Source organism: Macrobrachium rosenbergii, chromosome 50 (assembly GCF_040412425.1).
Source record: "Macrobrachium rosenbergii isolate ZJJX-2024 chromosome 50, ASM4041242v1, whole genome shotgun sequence".
In the NCBI taxonomy this organism is placed as follows: domain Eukaryota; kingdom Metazoa; phylum Arthropoda; class Malacostraca; order Decapoda; family Palaemonidae; genus Macrobrachium; species Macrobrachium rosenbergii.
This window is the reverse complement of record NC_089790.1, coordinates 15468649-15477500: the sequence shown is the minus strand read 5'-3', so window position 1 is coordinate 15477500 and position 8852 is coordinate 15468649. Positions and strand designations below refer to the sequence as shown.

Genomic DNA, 8852 nt, shown 5'->3' with positions numbered 1-8852 from the left:
AAATGTGTGTGTGTGTGTGCGTACCATAAGGAAAAAATTAAGTCCATTGTACAAATCCTGGCCGGTTTCGACTTCAGTTCTGAAGACATCTTCAAGAAGACCTTTACATTACAAATGCTTGGGTGACAGTATATATATACAATATATATATATATATAAATCTATATATATACATATACATATATACATATATATATTAAGCTACACACTCAGATTCAGCCACAAGGATATGCATACATGAATTAGCTGACACCATTTCCCTCGCAGGCTCCTCCTACTGAGACCATGACCTGCCCTAACCTTGCTATTCTTGCCAAGATAAGCTGGTTCAGTGGTTTGTCTTAAGACGTGGTGTCAAGCATCGGCTAGGCCGCACCCTCCTTTCTCTATAATGTGTGTGCGTGTGTGTATAAGTGATTGTATGTGTGTATATATATAATATATATATAGGTATATATATTTATATCATACAGTATATACATATATATATATATATATATATATATATATATATATATATATATATATATATATATATATATATATATATATTATATATGCATATATATATATGTGGGTGTGTATAATACGTCTATTTCTTTTTCAATCCACAAAGAAAGTAACATAAAATTATCATAAACCAACAAGATGGCGTAATATATAATTTCAATCTTTTTATTAATAATAAAATATTGCCAATATAATTCGATAATCCTAGCAGCACTCTAAGTCAAAAAAATCCAAATATAAAACAGATTTAGACATTAATTATCGATAACTCGTCTCATAATATGATGCATTTCATCAAAATACAGAATATGTCATTAGTCATTTTGTTTTTTCTTTCGAAAACATAACAAAAAACATTTCATTCCATGAAGTTCAGAGAAAGAGAGAGAGAGGTCTCAAACTCAGGGACTCAGACTGAAGACTCAGACTCACTGAGAGACTGAGACTCACTCAGACTCACTCAGAGACTTAGATTCACTCAGAGACAGACTCAGAGACTCAGACTCAGACTCACTCAGAGACTCGGACTCAATACTCAGACTCAGACTCACTCAGAGACTCGGATTCACGACTCAGACTCAGACTCACTCAGAGACTTAGATTCATTCAGAGACAGACTCAGAGACTCAGACTCAGACTCACTCAGAGACTCAGACTCAGACTCACTCAGAGACTTGACTCCATTCTTGAGCTGGGGTTACCTGATCCCCCACAAGCATCTCGTGGAGATAATATCACCTTTACTGCTCTCTCCAAAATATATTTTTTTTTATTTTTTATGCATGGTTAGTATTTTATATTTTGAAAGATTGCTAGAATACTCTCTCTCTCTCTCTCTCTCTCTCTCTCTCTCTCTCTCTCTCTCTCTCTCTCTCTCTGTATGTATGTATGTATGTATGTATGTATATATATATATATATATATATATATATATATATATATATATATATATATATATATATATATATATATATATATATATATATATATTTTAGGTATGGTTAACATTTTATATTTTGACTGATTACTCTCTCTCTCTCTCTCTCTCTCTCTCTCTCTCTCTCTCTCTCTCTCTCTCTCTCTCTCTCTCTCTCTCTCTCTCTCGTTCCATTACCAAATGCTGAATTAACATTTACTTGTCAAGAAAAAATTATGATGTTGACGGAATTCATTACACAGGAAGGAATCTCCGTCAATAAAAGCCCTGATTAAAAGGATTAATAGACAACATTGACCACTAATAACCCAGCAACACGTTTTCAACTCACTGTTAGTCAGCAAACACGTGAATAACTTCACACTCGAAGCCGCGGGGTCACCAACAGCGGATGCACAAACTGTAAAGGAAACAAACAACAGGTCCTGTCAATCAGAGAATCATATAAGGTTCAGGACTGAAGAAGAATCTCATAATTAATGAGGAACCTTTATTCGATCCTTCAACGGCTTTTAGCGAAGAACAGCGCATGCGTATTGCACATAACATCTGAAAAAAAACGTCTTTCGTTGTAAAAACGTTGCGTTAAAACTCGAAGGACCTTCATTCGAAAACGCCACTGACAATGATTGAGATGTCTAGGGGAATCGTGTTAGAGAGAGAGAGAGAGAGAGAGAGAGAGAGAGATAAAAGCAGAACGTGTTTCGCCAAGCGCTTTATGAGTCATAGTCGTCTTCTTCCAGGTTAGGAGGAGGAGGAGGAGGAGGAGGAGGAGGAGGAGGAGGAGGAGGAGGAGGAGGAGGAGGAGGAGGAGGAGGAAGAAGAAGAAGAAGAGGGAGAAACAGAGGGGAAGGGGGAAAGGAAAGGAGAGGGCGCAGACCAGACGAGCGAGGGGAACACTAGCCAGCCGGTCGAGGGAAGGAAAAAATTACAACTAAAAGAGAGAGAGAGAGAGAGAGAGAGAGAGAGAGAGAGAGAGAGAGAGAGAGAGAGAGAGAGAGAGGAAACTGAAAATCTCAGAGAATTTGATAATGATCAAAAAGAGGCAATTACTTCTTCCTCAATCCAGAATGAAATATCTACTTACGACAGAGAATAATTGACCATTCTTGTTAACACTATCAATCTTAAGTTGTAAGGTAAAGACAATGAACTGCTGCTTGCAAGCAAGCAGAGGCATATCTATACACATGCAGCAGAAGCATAATCAACTATGTTAATAAATTACTAAATATAAACTCTACATCATGAGTCTTTTTCTGCAGAGGAAGGATATATTTCCAAATTTTACTCTGCTCTGTGAAACACGTCCTTTAAAATCTCAATCCTATATCCATCTTTTAATATTAATGATTTTCTTTTAATTAATGATTTTCTTCTAACTAAAAAAATTCATCATGATTATGGATCTTGTTATGGATCTTGTTAACATCAAATCAGCACAAAAAAACCTTCATTATTTGATAATTGAACTTTCAGTTAACTCTCTGAATTCATGTCAATTATTTAATTAATGATTTTCTTCTAAATGAAAAGTCACCATGATTATGGATATTGTTAACATCAAATTGGCACAAAAAAAACCGTCATTATCTGACGACTGAACTTTCACACTTTCAGGATGTGGAATTCCCTAGCTTCTTCCGTGTCTCCAGGAGCATTCAACCTGCTGCTTCTTTCAACACAGCGGACTTGTCAACACATGACATATCCGTCTATGTTGATTTCTTGTAATGATGGGACTGATTTTGCTTTTAAATATATATATATATATATATATATATATATATATATATATATATATATATATATATATATATATATATATATATATATATGTATATATATATATATATGTATGTATATATATATATATATATATATATATATATATAAATTATATATATATATAAATTATATATATATATATATATATATATATATATATATATATATATAAATATATATATATATATAATTATTTATTATCACCCTGACACGCGATTCATATGTCACACTTTATCAAAACGAACATTAAAGACTTCTTGCAAATCCTGAGCCGTTTTGGCTTTGTCTCCTACGCCATTTTCAGAGGACCCTGCAAAGGGCTCACAAGAAAAGGTCGAAACCAGTTAGTACTTAACTCACTCTTTAATGTTCCTTGTGGCAAAGTGTGTGTGTGTGTATGTATATATATATATATATATATATATATATATATATATATATATATATATATATATATATATATATATATATATATATATATATATATATATATATATATATATATATATATAAACAAATATATATATATATACATAAGTAAAGGTTTTCCTTCCCAACTTCTAGAGCAGAAGAGGGAACAAACACACACAAACACATATACACACACAAATACACGCACAAACACACAAACGCACAAACAACGCCTGAGGTGTCCATCATCTTTACTAAGTGAATGATTTAGCTCTTCATTGCTCCACAAATGTCATTAGTGTGTAAGCATCAACAAGGCATACCACGAGAATAGACGCAGGTCGAATAATAATAATAATAATAATAATAATAATAATAATAATAATAATAATAATAATAATAATAATAATAATAATAATAATAATAATAATAATAATAATAATAATAATAATGTTGGGAGTCTGACTGAAGATGAACCCAGAGAAGTGTTCGAAAGCTTTTATAAAATTCTACTCGAGTCTTTAACAATTATATTATTGTGGACCCTTTAGAACTATTAATAATAATAATAATAATAATAATAATAATAATAATAATAATAATGTCAACCAACGTTCTTATTATTATGAAATAATAATAATAATAATAATAATAATAATAATAATAATAATAATAATAATAATAATAATAATAATAAGATTACAAAACAAAGATGAACCTGAAATCAGTATCTATTTATTTTTTCTACCTGCACCGTCATTCCCCGTCCCCACCCCTGAAAAAAAATATTCAGAATGATAAAAAACAAATTCAAATAAAAATCAAATAATATAAAATACAAGAAATATATATAAAAAAATCTACACTAGGCAACAACACCGCCTTGGCTTACTAAATCCTTGTTTTTCGCCAGACAGACAGGGCAATATTTCACGACAGCAGAATCGTCCCGCCCGCCGAAGCAGACATACAGACAAACGGACAGACAGACAGACAGTGTCCGTGATGTTGTAAGGCTTCCGTCAACATTGATCTGTTATTTGATACTCTCTCTCTCTCTCTAGATAGATAGATAGATAGATAGCAGCAGCAACAGCCTCCTCCTCCTCCTCCTCCTCCTCCTGCTACTCTCTCCCCTCTCCCCCCTATCCTCAAAATCCTAATTCTTCAAACACCAACACCCCCCTTCCCACAACTCACAACTTTTCCTCACCCCAATACACAAACTGGTCTTTTTCCCCTTACGAGAAATGAGTGATTTGAATTATTATTATTATTATTATTATTATTATTATTATTATTATTATTATTATTATTATTATTATTATTATTATTATTATTATTATTATTCAGAAGATGAACCCTATTCATATGGAACAAGCCCACCAAAGGGGCCATTAACTTGAAATTATTATTATTATTATTATTATTATTATTATTATTATTATTATTATTATTATTATTATTATTCAGAAGATGAACCCTATTCACATGGAACAAGCCCACCACAGGGGCCATCGACTTGAAATTCAAGCTTCCAAAGAATATGGCGTTCATCAGGAAGAAGTAAGAGGAGATAAAGGGAAGTACAAAAAGAAATCTTGCTTATAAATTAATAAATTAGTCAATAGATAAAAATGCATTAAAATGCTTGAACTTTTGAAGTTGTAATTGCACGACATCCTCTGGGAGGCTGTTCCACAGCCCAGTGGTGTGAGGAATAAAGTACCTCTGGAACTGAGAGGTTCGACAGCGAGGCACATTTACTGCATATTGGTGCTGCAGTTCAGCGAATATGGTTGTTCTCGGCGGGAAAAGAGGGTCAGGGATCAATTAAGAATGTGAGAGATCTCTGTTAAAATACAACTTATAATAGGGAAGGGTGGCGGGTATGGGGTGCCTGAACGCCACCCCTACCCCTATCCATGTTATATAAATTTATATTTCGTATGCCCAGAACGACACCTCTTGTCGCTGCAAGCCTTGAATCCAGATGAGGAAATGAATGAAGGTTTCTCCATTTGTTTCTCAACTGGATTCAAGGCTTGCCGTGATTCAGATAGCACCTTCCAGTTCTCATCTTTCATTCCAAGATCCAAGCAATTATACTTTAAACAATCTCTCTCTCTCTCTCTCTCTCTCTCTCTCTCTCTCTCTCTCTCTCTCTCTCTCTCTCTCTGTCAATTCACTAACCTTCTCATTACATCGTTCCTCCTTTCAACGCTTATGCCAAAAAAGCACTCCCTGCTACCCAATTGATTAATTCATCTTTGACCTCAAATTCACATTCACTTTTGACGACTTCTGAAATTCATGTTTTGACCGAAACTCCATTTTCAATTCTTTACTATCACTCACTTGTCCTAATTTTATTGGTATTTGATTTTGAATGATTAACAAGAAAGGGCATTTTCGCTTTGCCTTCAACTAATCATTGATCAAATAAATTCCCTATCTCTTCTTTCTCGCAATTGTACCCAGCAAAATCGACCCACAGATAGATAGATAGATAGATAGCTAGTCCATTAAGAAATTGCTATTCTTGCAGAACCTTTACAAACAGGAGCGTAAGAATTATAACTACACGAGACACACTGATCATTGTACGCAGTCCTAAAACGATACAGACGTGTGTGAGTGTGTATGTATGTGAGTGCATGTGTGTGTAATAAGTAATAAGTAACAGCAACGAAAACAAGTGCTCCCAGACCTACCAAATTCTGAAGAGTACCTAATTAATAGTTAAACATGATTGACAGAAGAACAGACTTGACTAAAACGAAGAACCTTTTCCTTGAAATGAATTGAAAGCCTCGAAGTTATATTCTAGCAGAGATCTTTCACGCTCACAACTGATCCCTGGTCCTCTCTCTCTGCCCAGAGCGACCAGATTTGTTGAATAGCAGCAACGATGTGCAGCAAATGTGCCTCACTGTCGAGCTTCTCAGTTCCAAAGGTCCTTTATTCCTCACACCTTTGGACTGTGGAACAGTCTCCCTGAGGAAGTTGTGCAACACTTCAAAAATTCAAGCGAAGATGCAATGCATTCCAATTTTCCTTTGTATTTTATAATTTACTTACATTTTTAGCCGTTTATCTATTAATTTGTTAATTTTTTTTCTATTAGATAATCTCTTTTCTGTTTTCTGTATTTGTTATTACTTTCTGTTACTTCTTTCGAATGAACACCATAATATTCTTTGGAAGCTTGAATTTCAAGTCAGCGGCCCCTGTGGTGGGCTTGTTCCATACGAATAGGGTTCGTCTTCGGAATAATAATAATAATAATAATAATAATAATAATAATAATAATAATAATAATAATAATAATAATAATAATAATAATAATATGTATTATTAAAAGGACTCAATGGCACCTGTGTAATAATAATAATAATAATAATAATAATAATAATAATAATAATAATATGTATTATTAAAAGGACTCAATGGCACCTGTGGGCCTGTTCCATATGAATAGGGTTCGTCTTCGGAATAATAATAATAATAATAATAATAATAATAATAATAATAATAATAATAATAATAATAATAAGAAGAAGAAGAAGAAGAAGAAGAAGAAGAAGAAGAAGAAGAAGAAGAAGAACAGAAAACGGTTTCAAAAGGACGCAGAATCCTCTAGACGGAAAACACCGTCCCAAAAAAATGACTGGAAAGCACACACACAGACAGACACACAGACAGACAGACAGACCAGTCGGATGGAATTCACGAGAGGAAAAAAAAGTGACGTTAAGTCTGTGACGCTCCTAAGGCTTCATTTGTCAACCCCGCAGAAATGCACTTTTGTAAGTCTTCTTTTGCATTTGATAATGATTTCGACGGCGTCCAGAATTACCGTCTATTAGGCGATTGAGAGCTACTGTAATAGATGGGGTTGCTTTCTTGAAGTTTTTTTTTTCCAACTTGCGGTTGTAAAGTAGTTTTTTCGTTTAATTTTTATAAGGAATTTGCTGAAAAAAATTTTCGAGTTACTGAGTCATTATAACCGATGACGTTTTTTTTTATTTTTTTCTCCAACTTGCGGTTGTAAAGTAGCTTTTTCGTTTGATTTTTATCAGGAATTTGCTGAAAAAGCTTTCGAGTTACTGAGTCATTATGACCGATGACTTTTTTTTTATGGAAGTTTTTTTTTCTCCAACTTTCGGTTATAACGTAGTTTTTTTTCATTTAATTTATATCAGGAATTTGCTGAAAAAATTTTTAGAGGTTCACTGAGAATCATTACAACCGACGAGGTTGTTCACTTGAAGTTTTTTCTCCAACTTGCGGTTGTAAAGTATTTTTATCAGGAATTTGCTGAAAACAAACTTTCGAGTCACTGAGAATCATTACAACCGACGAGGTTGTTTTGTTGAGGTTTTTTCTCACTTGCGGTTGTTAAGCAGTTTTTTCGTTCAATTTTTATCGGGAATTTGCTGAAAAAACTTTCGAGAGTCACTGAGAGTCATTACAACCGACGAGCTGTTTTTTCTTGAAATTTTTTTTATCTGGAAACTGAGCAAAAAAAACGTTCGACGCATGATAGTCATTCAGCGTTATTAACTAACCCCCTCCCCCCCAAAACTTTCCCACGTCAATGGGTTTACACGTGGTTATGCAATGCTCTATTATTATTATTATTATTATTATTATTATTATTATTATTATTATTATTCAGAAGATGAAAGGTATTCATATGGAACAAGCCCACCACAGGGCCACGAACTTCTTTTAATAATACGTTATTATCATAATATTTATGCAAATTTCAGAGTCGCGTTAGTCACTAAAATGAAGAAGAAATCCAATATATATATATATATATATATATATATATATATATATATATATATATATATATATATATATATATATATATATGTGTGTGTGTGTGTGTGTGTGTGTGTATGTATATACATATATATTTACTGTATATATATGTGTGCGTATATATATACATACATACATATATATATATATATATATATATATATATATATATATATATATATATATATATATATATATATATATGTATATTTACACTAACAATATTGTGGATTTCTTCACCAATTGACAATATCTTGATAAATATCTATTGATAATAACCTACAACTCTTACAAACCACATGAAAATGGCACCAATAAACATGTATCGTAATAATAATAATAATAATAATAATAATAATAATAATAATAATAA

At 32.6% G+C, this 8852-nt stretch overlaps 2 protein-coding genes across 4 annotated transcripts in view; one reads left to right on the top strand and one right to left on the bottom strand.

The window, feature by feature from the left end:
- Nucleotides 1-8852, bottom strand: part of LOC136832665 (acyl-CoA-binding domain-containing protein 5A-like) — a 285664-nt gene that overhangs the window by 232104 nt on the left and 44708 nt on the right. For all 3 annotated transcript variants that reach the window (XR_010851279.1, XR_010851278.1, XR_010851277.1), the window contains one exon: nucleotides 1779-1847. The gene's annotated coding sequence lies outside the window, so the exon portion shown is untranslated. The remainder of the gene's footprint in view (nucleotides 1-1778; nucleotides 1848-8852) is intronic.
- The window catches only part of LOC136832664 (inhibin beta B chain-like), a 155560-nt gene that overhangs the window by 135818 nt on the left and 10890 nt on the right, over nucleotides 1-8852 (top strand). The gene's annotated exons all lie outside the window — the stretch shown is intronic.